This window comes from Ambystoma mexicanum, chromosome 5q, assembly GCF_040938575.1.
Source record: "Ambystoma mexicanum isolate Mex_15411 chromosome 5q, UKY_AmexF1_1, whole genome shotgun sequence".
NCBI classification, from domain to species: domain Eukaryota; kingdom Metazoa; phylum Chordata; class Amphibia; order Caudata; family Ambystomatidae; genus Ambystoma; species Ambystoma mexicanum.
The window spans coordinates 1,130,015,742-1,130,030,813 of record NC_090933.1 but is presented as its reverse complement, the minus strand read 5'-3'; the positions used below and the strand labels follow the sequence as shown (position 1 = coordinate 1,130,030,813).

The 15,072-nt window shown below is 47.4% G+C and overlaps 1 protein-coding gene and 1 long non-coding RNA gene across 3 annotated transcripts in view; one reads left to right on the top strand and one right to left on the bottom strand.

The window, feature by feature from the left end:
- The window catches only part of EFR3A (EFR3 homolog A), a 1,818,520-nt gene that overhangs the window by 1,465,835 nt on the left and 337,613 nt on the right, over window positions 1–15,072 (bottom strand). The window lies entirely within an intron of this gene.
- LOC138498688 (uncharacterized) lies at window positions 2,247–3,022 on the top strand. The gene is made up of 3 exons (XR_011278835.1): window positions 2,247–2,307; window positions 2,490–2,648; window positions 2,915–3,022. It is a non-coding gene; the product is annotated as an uncharacterized lncRNA (long non-coding RNA).

Sequence of the window (15,072 nt, the reverse complement as noted above, 5' to 3'; positions counted from 1 at the left end):
TTCAAGAGCTATGCCTGTTTTTCATAAAAAGCAGGCATAGCTCTTGAAAGCGGGTGTCTAGGCGCTACACCAAATGCACCTTAAATGTAGCGCCTTGAAATCCCCCTTTCAGGAGCTAGGCATCCTTATGAGGTCCCAGCCCGTTTAAAGCACTGTGGCCCAGGCACCACAGTTGCAGCCTGCACTGTTGTAAGTTATTTATATTAAGATGAGCGCTGTATGCAGCGGTCATCCGCCCTGAGTGGCTGCATTAGCATCTACATGGTGCGGATGGCTGCTGTAAGCCCCAGACCCAGGGGTGGATTGGCCTACAGGAAACTCTGGAGAATTTCTGGTGGGCCTCTGCACCATGGGCCTCTTTTGTATTTTATTTTCACATTTTCTCTTAGGAAATGGTTTGGGATTGCTGCAAATGTGTAATATGGGGTCACCTTGAAAATTATTTCCAGGGCCTCTTTTGGTTCCCAGTCCACCCCTGCCCAGACATCTCAATGCGAATCCACGCATGTATTTATTTTTAAAACGAAAAATGTGCTTCTGTATCAAGAGGCACACGGTTTGCCTCGGGCTTCCTGCTGCTGGGGGCTGGCGAACAAAGGCCCAGCAACAGGAAGCCAGAGCCGCAGGCAAGCGCATTTCAATAGATAAGATAATCCTTATCTATTGAAACAAGCTTGCCTGGGACTCTGGCATCATGCAGAGCTGAGGCTGTTCACTGTGTTCGTCCTGGAGGGGTGAACTGGGCCGAGCCATCCCTGTTCACCCCTCCAGGGCTAATTTAAAAATGGGCCCCCTCCCTGATCCATGGGTTGGGGGAGGGGGGCCTGTGTGCCACATGTGCTCCAGTGGCTGGGGAGCTGCGGAAATTCGCAGCTCCCCGGACATTTTAAAAAAAAAATCATTCCAGCAAATGAAGGGCGCTGCAGCCGCAAACAGCAGCTGCAGAGCCCCAACTTTACAACAAAAAAAATAAATAAATAAAGTGGGGGGTGCTCGTAAACAAACAGCATGGGATGGGACGCCTACAGAAATGAGCATATTTAGTTGAATTATGCACATTTCATTAAACTGGCTTTGCATAACCAGCCAAATTGCAAAGCACAAATGGCATTTGCCTTTCATAAAATCAACACACACACACACACACACACAGCCAAGCGCGGATATTTTCTTCCGACAGTGTTTCTGAAAAGGTTAATATGTGGGGATGCTTTAAAATCCAAGGCCGAATACGAATGTTTTCCCTGGATCTTGCAGTACCAAAATGGGACATTTTAACTTTTAGTTGCTTGTTCTTTTTCATCAGGCTCTATAGTGCACTGGTGAAGTGTCTGGCGGCAAGCCGCCTGATGTTCGATCCACGAGTTCGACTTTAACTCAAATTCAAAGTGGCCAGTCAATGTTTCTCATTTACCATGATTTGAGCCCTGGTTTACAGTCTCTATAAAACACACGTGAGGAATACCGCATTCATTTTTAAAAGACATGCCTGTTATTTTAAGACAAAAATAAATAAATAAATAAATAAAAGTTTACAGAAGCTTTAAAGCACCCGCGGGTTACAGGCATTCATGAAGTATACACCTCTGTTCTTTATAAATGAAAGGGCTGATGGCACACCTGGTTTAGGCATTTTATTTTACAACAGTCGCATATTTACGGCTCCATTTAAGCCATTAACTTTTAGAAGGCTGTTTTGAAATAACGCCGGAAGGCATTTGCACTATGTTTGATGTTACTGTTTGATAAAGCTAGCTCAAGGAAACAGCACAATGGGGTATATTGTACATTTTAAAGAATGTTATGCATCAAGGCAGGGCAGAACTATTAGCCTCCCTGTCCAGGTCCCCATCGAGTTGATCCCCAAGGGTCCACAGTTAATAAGGGCCCCAAGCAGGGGTTGTTGTGCTTCTTGTACGTGTGGGTGTCTGTTACCCCCAAGGATTGGGCATTTGCAGTATGGGAGACCCGAGGCTTATTTATTTTATTTATTGCTTCCAGCAGATGGCTATGCTGCATGGGATGCCTCCTTGGAAGACGCATGTATAAATTCCGAAGCACTTATCGACCTCTTGGCAGAATACGGAATTCCTAGTATCGATACCGCCGGTGTGTACTTTTAATACAGATGTTATTAGTAACTGTTATTAATATACATAATGTAGTTTTATGGCACAAGCATAAGATGATTATAGTTATTTAATAATGGGTATTTACAATAACATACGTCGTTTCCTTATTTTCTAGCGGTGATCCATGCGGGCGCCGCTTCTGCAGATGTGCGAGAGGCATCGGCTCTTGTAGCAGGTAATTATTATAGGTGAACCCTGTAAAGCATGTATGCTTTTTTTTTATAGGAGTCCTGATGCTTTCCACAAATTGAGTCTTTAGTGTAAAACATGATGATGATGTATTTGAAGCATAGGTTTGCCATGTGACGATTTGATGTAGAACCTGGTGGTAACTGTTTTCTTTGGTTTTTATTGCAGATACACCCAGTGTGGGACCAACGGCATCACGCCCCTCCTCAGATCCCCAGACCGCTGGACCATCAGCCTCTGATGCCACCCCCAGGACCCATGCCAGATACCCAACACCTGCGGTGAACCCGTCATTAAAAAGGAAGCACCCTGGCTGGGGTACAGAATGTAAGTATGCTTAAAGGATCACTGAGAGCTACTCTTTTTTTTTCCATAGCAGGTGTCGTTAATATTTCAGCGTGTCTTTAGAAGAACATGAGCGGTCCGTTATGGGGTTTTACAGAGTGCTGCACAGGCCTAATTTTTATCAACCAGTTTCTTTTAATATTTTAAAGGGGTTCGTATACCTTGAGTTTGACCTGAACAATGTGCCGTAATGTATTACTTGGTCTTTAATATAAAACTAAAACTGTTTTTTTTTTCTTTTATTTTAGGGGCGTGTGCTGCTGCTGTTGAGAAAGAAGTTATAGCGCAGCCGTCCACTGTGACCCCGACAGCTCGAACCCCTCCAGTTGCAGGTCAGCCGCCTACACCGCTGTTGTATAAAGCCGCTGTTTGTAATGATGTGTTAGATGGGGCAGTAAAGCTCCTTTTAAATGAAAAGCATGGCTTAGCGCTTAAAAGGGGGCGGGTGTCTCAAGGGTCTGCAAACAAGTTCATTTTAAATAAAAACAGGGGCTTATCGCTTAAAAGGGGGCGGGTGTCTCAAGGGGTTGCAAATGTTGTAGTACCCATTAACCCCCAACGTATTATTGTTCCCAACAATCATATACCACTGCCTATTGAATCACTCATACCCGTAGCACCTGTTAATACTGTATCTCCCCAGGAGACACAGACAGGGGGTGCGCTTATACCGGGTCCGGGGCTCCCGGTAGTGGGCTCCGAAAACCTTTTAGACAGAGGGACGGTTAGCCCACGTCCGTGGACCCCCAGCTGTGGTAAGAGCCCACCCCCTCATTTGTACTCCCCAACGAGCCCCAACCGCATAGTCTCTGATAGTCCGCCACAGGGGTCTCCGGCTTGGGGTGAGATCACCCCGCCTCCTGTGTACTCTCCAGCAATCCCCATCCGCATAGGCTCTGGTCATCAGCTCTTGTGGCCCCCGGGCTGTAGAGATATAACACCACCCCAGGCATACACACCTACGGTCCCTAACACCAAGAGATCTATTAGGACTTCTGAAGCTCTAGAAGGTGGGGGTGTTCAACCTAACACCAGGGTCGTCCTAGAGGCGACGCCTATTATAATAATTTCAGATTCCCCCATAAAAATAGGGTCTCAAAGCTGCGGATATGCATCGGTCATCCGTGAAACAGGATATTCCCCGAAACCCCTTGATCTGTCCTACAGGGGGCCCAACGGTATAAACCAACAAAGACGCATACCCATCATTTATTGTACAGATTTGAATATACAACCCTTAAATAACCCAGCGCCGGTGAATCTCAACACAGCCAACAGTTTTGTAAATATCCGGGCTTCTAAAAAGGGACACGTTGTAAAAGAGTTATTTTGGGCCCCCGGTTTAAAAAAACTGCGAAAGGAAAAACACTTATCAGGCCCGCATAACAGCTCTAGATTATGACGCCAGGCCTGGCGCTTGAGACATCTGTTTGGTAAAAAACATCTAGTAGACATGCGTAAGCGCGTGTCTAAGGCCAAACAAGCCCTTTTCGCTAGGGATTCTAAAAACAGGGTGAACACCATAGCTAAAAAAAGGATGAAAAAGAACACACCACCAACTCGTAAAAACAAACTTGAAAAGAAATGGGTGTTACAAAAGCATATACCGACCTGGCCTGGTTTTGCAGAACCCCCAGAGCCTTTAAGCACAGGGGTGGACCCTGGGATGGGTACATCCGAGTCCTGCTTAAATGCTGCGCCCGAAACACTGCAGCCAGTGTTGGAAAACACAAACACCCTCTCAAACCTTGTTAAAAAACGAGGTATCTCTTTAAAAGATTTACTGGCACGCCGTTTAAAATGGCTTCAAACCCTCAGGCAGCGAAAAATGTTTCTCAAACGCCTGAGAAAAGCTAAAATGATAATCATGCAGCGAGCCCTTAAAGATTTAGAGGCTCAACCCCAAAACACACCCCCTCCGGATGAAACTGACACGGTTTTCTTGCAGAGTATGGGCACATACCAGCGAGATCTACCAAAGTTTCGAAGCGTTGAACACTATGAGGTGTTCCGCTTTATAAATCTGGATAGGTTAAGATCCACCGGTCAAGGGCTCTTAGTGATCACAGAAACTACTGAAAGGCTCATCTCTCAGATTCTTGAAACGGTTGGGCCTAACGATTTTGTCCAGATACGCCTAGACAGCACTGTTTTAAACAGGCCTCTTTTCACCAGGCGATCGTTTCGGCAGACCTTTGATGTTTTGCAGTTTCTAGAAAACATTGGAAAACTGCTACAAAGTAAGGCGGAACTGGTCGTAACCGAGCCCTTGAGGCTCGTGTCGGTGGTTGTCAGGGCTAGAGAGGGTGGTGTGTACAGACCCCTGAAGAAAACCCGTTACAGTATGGTGGTTTCCAAGAAGAAACGCTGGCTCTTGGATTTTAATTACGGGGACCTGAACATATGTATGGCTGCAAGCATTATAGGCCTGCTAGAGCCTAGAACCGTTACAGATGGATACATTCAGGCAAGAGCTATGGAGGTTCACAGCGTATTGGGTATACCACCTGATGTTATGGTTGGTTTTAATGATCTGCGTTTATTTGAGGATCACTTTGGTGTGGCTATCAAAATCCTGTATAATGAGGACAGGGTTTGGAAATACTTCCCGGCAGGTGACAATGTGAATAAGAACACTATATATATTTTACACCACGAGCAGCACTATTATGGAATCTTAAACCTTCAGAGTTTCCTAGGGGCTCGCAATTTATGCCCGCATTGTTGTCACATATACAGCAATAAAACCGCTCACAGGTGCCACTTACACTGTAACATGTGTCAGAGAGACGGTTGCGTGGTGACCAGTGAATCAGGCTTTAAATGTCCCCGGTGTAAAACATTTGCCCGATCCAAAGACTGTCTTCAACAACACGTTGAAAAGGCGGCTCAAGGTACAGTCGTATGTCATCTAAAAACAGACTGCAGTTCCTGTGGCCGTTTTATAAAGGCCAATCATGAATGCAAGGGTCGGATATGTCCCCGCTGTGATGTAGAAGTGGTCTCTGTGGATGAACACCAGTGTTATAGGACACACCCGAAAGAAATAGCCAAAACCGAGAATTACATAATCTTTGATATGGAGTGCATGCAGGAGACCGGCATACACATACCCAACTATATCTATGCCAGGCATCTGACTCGTGACGACCGTTGGTCATTCGCTGGAATTGACTGCGTCAGCCGCTTCATTACAACATTTCTGACAAAAAAATTCCACGGGTATAGCTTTTTGGCACACAACAGTCAGGGCTACGATGGCTTCTTCATAATACAACAACTGATTAAAGAGAGAGTCGACGTCAAGCTGATAACTCAGGGTGCAAAGTTGAAACTCCTCGCTGTGCCAGACCTTAAAATCCGCTTTATCGACAGTTTGAATTTTCTACCCATGAAATTAAGCAAACTGCCTAAGGCTTTTGGCTTCCCTGGGTCCAAAGGGTATTTCCCCCATTTCTTTAATACAGTACAGAATCACAGCTATGTGGGATCCATCCCCCCTATGGAGTGTTATGGGTCGGAATACATGATGCCTGATGACAAGGAGGCGTTTCTTAAATGGTATACGGAGGCCCGAACACAGGTTTTTGATTTTAAGAGAGAACTAAAAGCCTATTGTCGTGAAGACGTCAATATTTTGAGAACAGCCTGCAACAGTTTTCGAGACGGCATCATAGACATGACCCGACAGGTCCACACTATGGATGATCCTGAAAACCCCGAGATGAAGATACATTTTGTTACATATGTAGATCCCTTTACATTCATCACCCTGGCTAGCATGTGTATGCATATATACAAGCAACTGTTTCTAAAGTCTGAAACAATAGCCCTCATACCCCCAGACATGTATCATGGACGCCAGAAACGATTTTTCCACACCCTCCATCCAGTGGCTAATGTATATGTCTGAACAGATCAAGACACCTATACAACATGCCCTGCGCGGAGGAGAGAAAAAGATCGGACCCTATTTTCTAGACGGCTATGCGTCTTTAAACGGTGTGCAGATGGCCTATGAGTTTAATGGGTGTTTTTATCACGGGTGTCCACAATGTTATAAGAAAGATGACTATAACACCCTGACGGCGTGTACGTATGATCATCTTTACAGGAGAACTCTTTTAAAAAAGAATTTTCTTGAGACCAGGGGTCTGCGCGTTATTACGCTTTGGGAGGATGAGTGGACCGAAATGTTGAAAAAAGATTCTGATTTAAAGATTTTTCTCAAGCATAAGAATTTACCAGAACCCCTAGAACCGCGTGACGCTCTTTTTGGAGGTAGGACTAATGCCATCAAGCTCTACCACGAAGCCCCTGGTGAGAAGATACACTACTTAGACTTCACCAGCCTCTACCCCTTTATCAATCATTCAAAACCCTATCCTTTAGGACACCCACGGATCATCTATGAAAATTTTGGGGATATTAAGCAGTATTTTGGACTGATCAAATGCCAGGTGTACCCCCCTAAGAATCTTTATTTTCCGGTCCTCCCTCAGAGGATTTCTGGTAAGCTCATGTTCCCATTGTGCATGGCTTGTGCAGAGTCAAAACAGACTGAAAAATGCACACATAGCGATGAGGAGCGTTCGATCACGGGTACCTGGTGTACCGTCGAGTTAGAAGTAGCCTTGCAGAAAGGGTACCGTCTGGGGAAGATTCATGAAATATGGCACTTTGAGAACATTACGTAGAACTCTTTTGCGAGTACATTCGTATGTTCCTGCGGAGCAAACAAGAAGCTTCAGGATACCCCGAGGGCTGCGATGACCCCGCAGCCCGCCAGAAGTACATAGATGACTATTACACACATCAGGGTATCCGTTTAAGACCAGAATTCATCGAGAATAACCCTTCCAGACGGCAGCTAGCCAAGCTGTGCTTAAATTCCTTATGGGGTAAATTTGCTCAGAGAACAAATTTACCAAACACATCTATTATAACCGACCCTGATAAGTTGACAGCCTATCTTTTTGACGCAGGTTATGACATTTCAAGCCTGCAGTTTATAGATGAGGAAACAGCATGCCTCTGTTGGAAATACGCTAAGGAGTACCCTACGTGTTCCAACAATATAAACATATTCATCGCCTGTTTCACAACCGCTCATGCCCGTCTGGAACTTTATACAGTCATGGATGCTCTCCAGGAGAGGTGTCTGTACCACGACACCGATTCGGTTATTTTTGTTAGCGCCCCCGGCCAGGAGAATCCCCCACTGGGTGATTATCTGGGTAATCTAACAAGTGAATTAGCTCCTGGTGAGCACATTATAGAATTTGTTTCTGCAGGGCCCAAAACATATTCCTATCGCACATCCTCAGGGGCGGTCTGTATGAAAGTAAAAGGCATCACTTTGAACGTCAGCAACAGCTTGAAGATCAATTTTGACAGTTTGAAAGAGCTGGTGCGTGAGTACACTTTAGAAAACACCATCAAATCTATTGTTTGTTTGTTTGTTTGTTTGTTTTATTCACTTATAATGCGCACCAGACCCGCAGGTAGCCGGGCGCAGCAGTACAGAAAATGCGAAGCTTAAGTTGCAGGGTGGGGTCATGGGATATATACACTGTACAAATACAAAATACAAAATATAGACTGCAAAATATCACAGGAAGGCAGCAGTTGCGATTTACATGCAGAATAAATACAAAATATGATCAAGACAGTCTATGTACAGGTACTGTATGGGCGAAAGCTCATTGGTCAGGTGGGCAAAGTGAGTGGGACCATAGGATCATAATGAAGTGTATATTCTAGGGTGGGGTGGGGGATAAGTGGGCGCCGATAGGCTATTCATTGGTAGTCCTTAGCAGATTGATGTAGTTAATTCTGAATTTAGGGAAGGGCTGTGCCTCGCGTAGAGGATTAGGCAATGAGTTCCATAATTGAGCTGCTTGCACCGAGAAGCTACTGCCCCCCGCCTTAGATAACCTGAATCTGGGAATGTTGAGGCTGTTGGCATTAGCAGTTCTGGCAGGGCGTAAATGATTTCTTTTAGTGAGTTTATTGCAGAGATAGCTTGGTGCTGCATTGTTCAGGGCTTTATGAACCAGGGATGCTACTTTAAGGTGGATTTTGTTTTGGGAGGACAACCAATTGTTTTGGCGCCTGATGTTTGAGATATGTGATCTTTTGGGTACACCAAGGGCGGCTCGTAAGGCATTGTTTTGAAGAATTTGGAGTCGGTGGGTGATGGATTTGTTTGCTCCGATGTAGAGGGCATTACAATAATCAAGCCTCGAAAGGATTAATGCTCTCGCTAAGATAAGGCAGTTGTTATCGGAGAGAAAATGCTTGCCTGCTCTAATGAGCTTGCATGTGTAGGCGGTGGCAGATGCCAATGACTTCACCTGCTTGTCAAAAGAGAGGGTGGCATCCAGATAGAAGCCAAGTGTCTTCACATCTTTGGAAACCTTGATAATGTTCCCGTCAATTTCAAATGAAGTATAGTCCTGACTGAGTTTCTTCATATTAGAATGTGTCCCTAGGATGAGCAACTCTGTTTTGTCATCGTTCAGGCATAGTCCGTGGGTTGCCATCCATGCCTGGACGATGATGTACACCCTATTCACCAAGGCCAAATCCTTGTTGTAGTCCCCGGAAAGTGGGAGGAGAATCTGGGTATCATCTGCATAGTTGGTGTAGGTGATACCAAGATGGTCCAGATCATCAAAAAGGGGCTTAGTGAATATGTTGTAGAGAGTCGGGGAGACGCATGAGCCCTGAGGGACTCCACATCGGATGGGGATTGGGTCCGCCGCTGCTGAAGGGGAGAACACCCTCATGGTCCTGTCACTAAGGAAGGATTCAATCCAAGATATGGCCTCCTTGGAGAAATGTGCGGCTGAGTCTAAATGGCTGCAAAGTACCCCATGGTCTACAAGGTCGAATGCCGCCGAGAGGTCCAGCAGCAAGAGGAGAGCCATTTTGCATTTGTCTCATATTTCATCTATTTGTGCCTTTAGGTCGATAAGGGCAGTCTCAGTACCATGTTGTGGGCGGAATCCTGATTGGCGCTCTCCTAAGAGTTTGTGTTGTTCCAGGAAACTTTGGATTTGATTGTAGGCGATCTTATCCAGAATTTTGAGCAGGAAGGGGACTGTTGTAATGGGACGGTAGTTAGTGGGTATAAGGGGGTCTAATGTTTGCTTTTTGAGCAATGGTAGTACCCAGGATTGTTTTAGATTGGTGGGTACTGTGCCGGACGAGAATGAGGAGTTGACGAGTTTGGCAATAAACGGGGAGAGATCTCTAGCTGCGTCTTTTATAAGCTGGGCAGGGCAAGAATCGCCCTGGCAGTTAGACGGCTTAAGGGAGAGGATGACTTTCTCCACCTCAAGAATCGATGTTTTGGAAAACATGAACCGTGTGGCTGTGTCCTGGGTCTTTGGGGTAGTGACTGTGATGAGGTTGTGAGTCTTGGAGTGATGAGTAAGGGAAGCTTTCTTTTTGGTTATTTTCGTTTGGAGTAGGGAGATTTTATTGGATAGGGCTAGCTGAATGTTGGAGCACCAAGTTTTATCTTTGGTGCATGTATCCGGAATGGGGATGGGTGACTCTAGTTCTTTGAGGATGGTGAATAGTTCCCTCATGCTTGAATTGGCGCTAGAGATCCGTTTATTGAAGGAGTTCTGTTTGGCCAGATGGATTTCTTTTTTATATTGGGAGGAGATTTCTGTTAGTTTCATTTTGTGGTCTACTGAAGGGGTGAGTCTCCATGCTGTTTCGCAGCTCCTCTTAAGTAGTCGCAAATCCTTTAGTTCGGGGGTAAACCATTTATTTAGGTGAGATTTGGATTTGCTTTTTCTGAGTTTCAAGGGTGCGATGTTGTCAAGGGTGGTTAGCATAATTTTGTTGTACTCGTTGACAAGTGTTTCTGGGTCTAGATGATCTGCTAATCCGTTGAGTGTAGGTAGAATGGCTGGGATCACTTTGTCTCTGGTGATGCTCTTTTTGCTTCTTGTTGGGCAAGGCGGGGCCGTAATGGAGGCTGGTGGAGGTGGTCTGGAGGTAGATAGTTCAAATGACAGGAAGAAGTGGTCTGTCCAAGGTTGAGGGATAATAGCTTTGATATTGGCAGTGCAATTGTAATCTACTAGCCAATCAAGGATTCTTCCCTTGTTATGTGTGGGTTCAAGAGTTTTTTGCGTCATGCCTAGATTAGAGAGGGAGTTGGCAATGATGGTGGCATTTCTATCTGAAGGGTCATTGAAGCCCAGATTGAAGTCTCCTAGGACAAGTAGTTGTGAAGAAGTATTAAGGTTGTTGGAAAGTAGATTATGGAGATCCTCCTCGAAGGTCCCTAAGGGACCAGGTGGTCTGTAGATAAGGTGGATTGTCATGGTTTGGGAGCTAGCTAGTGGAAGTTTGATGGAAAGTGATTCACATGAATCAGCTGCTGTTGTGGGTGAGATTCTCATATTTAAGCTGGTCTTTGCGATGAAGGCAATACCACCGCCGCGCGTATTGTTTCTATCTTGCCTAAATATGGTAAAGTCTTCTGGGATGGCTAAGGAGAGTAGGGGTCCTGCTGCGTTGTGCAGCCAGGACTCAGTGATGGCGATGAAGTCCAGATTGTCGAGCACTATCAGATCACAGATGTCTGTGGCATGTGCTATCAGGGATCTTGCATTTATTAGTCCACCTTTGAGTAGGTAGTTTGACGGGTGAGGTGGTACAGTTTTGGTCTGGGTAGTGGGAAGAAGTCTCCTATTTTTTGGGGGGGCGTTGGTGTTGGGCTTCTGGGTGTAAGATCTTTTGTTGTTAGGTGGTAGGGTTCTAGTCAGAGGTTCATATAGTTTCGAGAGTCTAGCTCTAAGCCTAGAGTTTCGACAGAGTAGACTACATGGGTTGCTGAGAAACTCGGATAGGGGATTCAGATCTGGGTGTTCCATACTGATGTCAGTAGTCATGGTGGAATTTAGGGGCCTTGTGGGCATAGTAGGGAGGCTATTGTCCTCTCTATAGTAGAGAATAATTGTAGATAGGTACAGTAGCAGGCTGCAAGGTATGATACTCATGATGTGGAGCTGGATACGCCGGGCACGGTGGGCATAGATCAGTATAGGTAATGACTAAGTTGCATAGTGCACAGTGGGCATAGATTAGCATAGGCAATGACTAAGTTGCATAGTGCACAGTGGGCATAGATTAGCATAGGCAATGACTAGGTTGCATAGTGCACAGTGGGCATAGATTAGCATAGGCAATGACTAGGTTGCATAGTGCACAGTGGGCATAGATTAGCATAGGCAATGACTAGGTTGCATAGTGCACAGTGGGCATAGATTAGCATAGGCAATGACTAGGTTGCATAGTGCACAGTGGGCATAGATTAGCATAGGCAATGACTAGGTTGCATAGTGCACAGTGGGCATAGATTAGCATAGGCAATGACTAAGTTGCATAGTGCACAGTGGGCATAGATTAGCATAGGCAATGACTAGGTTGCATAGTGCACAGTGGGCATAGATTAGCATAGGCAATGACTAGGTTGCATAGTGCACAGTGGGCATAGATTAGCATAGGCAATGACTAGGTTGCATAGTGCACAGTGGGCATAGATTAGCGTAAGCTTGCAAGTTACCAGTGTCAAAATGTCAAAATGATGGTCCCCCTTTTAAGAGATGTAATGAGGAAAAGCTCCTGGGCTTACCATGGTAGTGTGGGACAGTCAGGCGGTGGGCAAAGGTCCTTGCAGCATTTAGGGAGCAGGCGTAATCAGAGTAGGCCACGCCCCCCATGCGCCGAACAGGGCCTTTGTATGGCCTTCGTGTGGGCCGGCGTATCCGCCTGCCGGCGGAAGCAAAGGGCTTAGTAATGCCCAGATCGAGGCTCAGCCTCGCTTTCAGGCCGCGTCGCGCCCGGCATGGGGAAGTCAGGCGAGCGGGAAAGACAAGGTCAGGCAGGCCGCCGTGTGCAGTGTAGCGGATCTACACTTGCTGTTGCCTGGTGGACTGCTGGATGAGAGGGGGGGCTCCTGCCCTCCACCCTCGTCGAAGGTCGTCAGGAAGGGGGGTCCTGGGGGCAAGATAGCGCCTTTATAAGGCCTTCGTGTGGGCCGGCGTATCCGCCTGCCGGCAGAAGCAAAGGGCTTAGTAATGCCCAGATCGAGGCTCAGCCTCGCTTTCAGGCCGCGTCGCGCCCGGCATGGGGAAGTCAGGCGAGCGGGAAAGACAAGGTCAGGCAGGCCGCCGTGTGCAGTGTAGCGGATCTACACTTGCTGTTGCCTGGTGGACTGCTGGATGAGAGGGGGGGCTCCTGCCCTCCACCCTCGTCGAAGGTCGTCAGGAAGGGGGGTCCTGGGGGCAAGATAGCGCCTTTATAAGGCCTTCGTGTGGGCCGGCGTATCCGCCTGCCGGCGGAAGCAAAGGGCTTAGTAATGCCCAGATCGAGGCTCAGCCTCGCTTTCAGGCCGCGTCGCGCCCGGCATGGGGAAGTCAGGCGAGCGGGAAAGACAAGGTCAGGCAGGCCGCCGTGTGCAGTGTAGCGGATCTACACTTGCTGTTGCCTGGTGGACTGCTGGATGAGAGGGGGGGCTCCTGCCCTCCACCCTCGTCGAAGGTCGTCAGGAAGGGGGGTCCTGGGGGCAAGATAGCGCCTTTATAAGGCCTTCGTGTGGGCCAGCGTATCCGCCTGCCGGCGGAAGCAAAGGGCTTAGTAATGCCCAGATCGAGGCTCAGCCTCGCTTTCAGGCCGCGTCGCGCCCGGCATGGGGAAGTCAGGCGAGCGGGAAAGACAAGGTCAGGCAGGCCGCCGTGTGCAGTGTAGCGGATCTACACTTGCTGTTGCCTGGTGGACTGCTGGATGAGAGGGGGGGCTCCTGCCCTCCACCCTCGTCGAAGGTCGTCAGGAAGGGGAGTCCTGGGGGCAAGATAGCGCCTTTATAAGGCCTTCGTGTGGGCCAGCGTATCCGCCTGCCGGCGGAAGCAAAGGGCTTAGTAATGCCCAGATCGAGGCTCAGCCTCGCTTTCAGGCCGCGTCGCGCCCGGCATGGGGAAGTCAGGCGAGCGGGAAAGACAAGGTCAGGCAGGCCGCCGTGTGCAGTGTAGCGGATCTACACTTGCTGTTGCCTGGTGGACTGCTGGATGAGAGGGGGGGCTCCTGCCCTCCACCCTCGTCGAAGGTCGTCAGGAAGGGGAGCAGGTGCAGCAGCCATCCATAGTGCGGGAGAAAAAACGCTGGGAGATCAGCACCCAGACACTGCAGAAGACTTTGAGGGTGGTGTTTGATAAAAGGGTGCTCACAAACGACTACAAAACATTACCCTACGGTTACTGAAAAGGAAGCATCGTGTATGATGGACACGCGCCTTCAACACCCTTTTTCATGCGTGCTAGCAGGTCCTTCCAGCTGCGGTAAAAGCTATTTTATCAAACAGCTCCTAGAAAATGCCTGCACCACCATGTCGGCCCCACCTGATAATGTCATCTGGTTTTATTCGTGCTGGCAGAACTTGTATAACGAACTGGCCTCTAAAATACCGCATCTGAAGTTTGTGGAGGGGTTACCAGAGACTCTGAATGATGACCGGTTGCTACCACCAAACCTTATTAACATGATTATCGTAGATGATCTCATGATGGAGGGCGGTCAGAGCCCCGAATTGGAAAAGGCTTTTACACAATACTCACATCATAGGAGCCTTTGTATCTGCTACATTGTACAGAATTTATTCTACAAGGGCAAGGGCAACCGCTCGATAACTCTAAACGCCAGTTATATCATTCTGTTTAAGAACCCCAGAGATAAACAACAACTCTCGGTTCTAGCACGCCAGATGTATCCGGGTAACAGCCGATTTTTCATGGAGGCCTTTGAAGACGCTACCCGTAAACCTTATGGCTACTTATTGGTGGATTTAAAGACAAACACCTTAGAGGACTACCGACTGCGCACAGGTATTTTCCATCCGGATTTACCAGTCGTCTACATACAGAAGCCCACTAGAAAAACCCGGTGAGGTGCAAAACAGACCTCATTAGTACCAGCGACCGACCATCATGACGGCACGTATACGCCGGAACTACGCTCTCCTTAAAATGCTAGTAACGGCACTGCCCCAGCAACGCAGGGCCATTCTGTGCTCGGCTTCTGATGATCTAGTATCGGCTATAGCCGAGATTGCCTTCAATACCGTCAGGGGGAACGTACCGCTATCCGGCCGTCAACTAGGTGTCTTAAAAAAGAAGAAGCTAATCCTCAAGAAGCTGGGTAACAAGCGGGCCTCCATAAAAGTTAAAAGAAAGCTTTTAAAACAATCTGGAGGTTTCATAGGAGCGCTCCTAGGACTTGCATTGCCTCTGATCACCAGGCTTCTAGGGGGCGGTTAATGGAGCACAGTCAGAAGATGTATCTGGTTGACAAGTGTCAGCTGGATGGTCTGAGCACCCATAACAGG